Below are 1,795 nucleotides of genomic sequence, written 5' to 3' on the forward strand. Positions count from 1 at the left end.
TCTGTTAATGGCCAGCTCCACGTCTGGAGAGGAGCTGGCCATCCTTCAGAAGAGGATGCATTAGCCTGTCAGAGTAGGTCAAAAACTGTATTGCAGATATTTTGAATTAGCAGTACAAACAAGGGCTGCATGATGAACCCTACCTAAATGCAAGAAGTCTATCTTTTGTTGAGACACAGGTGTGGAAAGTTAGGGTTTTTTTCTGAAAAAAAAATCCAGGATTTTTTCTGAATCCTGGAAGACCTGCTGTTGCTGCTAGACCAAACAGCTAGATTTTGGGTTTGGGTCTGTCAATGTCATCAGTCTTCCACTTGGGCAGAAAAAGGTGAATTCCTAAATACATCTGCAAGTGTTTCTGGGAGTGCCAAATGTTGCTTTTCTGGCCTTTAAACAGGAGTTTGTGCAATGACTGGAAAGCCAGGCTAATTCACCCTTTGTGCAGACACCACAAGACACTCAGGAGTGCTGGGTACAGCAAGGGAAAGGAAACATGATGGGGTGGACTGCATTTGGTTTGAGACGAACGTTTTAGAAGTTCATCTTCCGGGTCCACAGGGGTCTGAGAAGGTAAATGCACCAGTAAGTGGGCTGTCTGCTCCAGGGCTTCATTGAGCACTGGCACCCTTAGCTGGGCTACTATTTACGTTCAGGTCACTGGGCTGGAGTTTAAAGTTACGATTATCCCTCGGAACAGAAGTGGCTGGAGTGTCAGGTTTAACACAATGTTCCAGATCAACAGGAGAGTCAAGCTGGAAGACATCTGGGGACAGAGTGAGCTGACCTAACCGAATTCAGGTGAACATTAAGGGCTTGTCATGATTTCATTTGAAAGGCAACATTTATGTCTCCTCATCCTGCAGGCACTGCTATATTTCACTTGAGTTAGCCTTAACGTGTTAAACCAAATTTAATCTGGACAGTCTGAAGGGTCAAGTAGGGTTTAGTGACAGCATGGCTTAGGATTGGTATAGGTATAGGCCATTAGAACTAGGGAAACTATTGATGACAAAATCAAATGGAGAGCTAAGGTCAGATATGGGAAAACAGGGCCTGAGTTTGGGGCTAAGTGCTCTCATTATGGTTAATGTTTGGTACCAGAGGGGCTGAAGAACTTAGTGAAAGTCTGTCCTGCAAATGATGCACTGCTCATTTTTCTAAGCATGAGTCTTCATAGGGAAAAGCCTAGCAGACAGAAGAAGAAAGTGAAAGAGACACATAGTACTTATCAAGACTTTGGGACTGCAAGAGAATGGTTTAGAAGTCTATACACATATGCACATCTGTTTTCCCTAGTCTTTAACCTTCGTCCCATCTCTCCGGTCTCCCTGTGAGTCTCCCTTCCCCCCAACTCCCACAGTCCTCTGTCTCTTCATGTCACACAGACATTCCTTTCTTTATGTTTCTCTTCATCCTTCCCAGTCCCAGCATTGGGCAGAGGCAGCAAGAGAAGAGAAAAACAAGGCAAACAGCTTTACCATTTTTTTTTCATCTTGTGACCAAACGAACAGCAAGAACCACAACCACCAGCACCACCACAATAAAAATGGACGTGTTGCAGCACCGTAGTCTTGCTAGCCTATTGAGAGCGGTAAGTGAAGGTTGCAGAGGTTTGACCACAAGCCTTCGGGGAGGGATCGAAGCATTTGAGGACCGCCAGCAGCCAGTGAGCCGGCTGTGCCCGCGGGCTCTCTGGCGGCACCTCTGACCCCACCGGACCCTGTCTCCTGGCACTTGCTGTTTGCAGCAACCCTGCCTCGAAGGGCACCGGGCGTCCCCGAGGGGCACCCCTGAGGCC

This window comes from Geospiza fortis, unplaced genomic scaffold (genome assembly GCF_000277835.1).
Source record: "Geospiza fortis unplaced genomic scaffold, GeoFor_1.0 scaffold104, whole genome shotgun sequence".
NCBI classification, from domain to species: Eukaryota; Metazoa; Chordata; class Aves; order Passeriformes; family Thraupidae; genus Geospiza; species Geospiza fortis.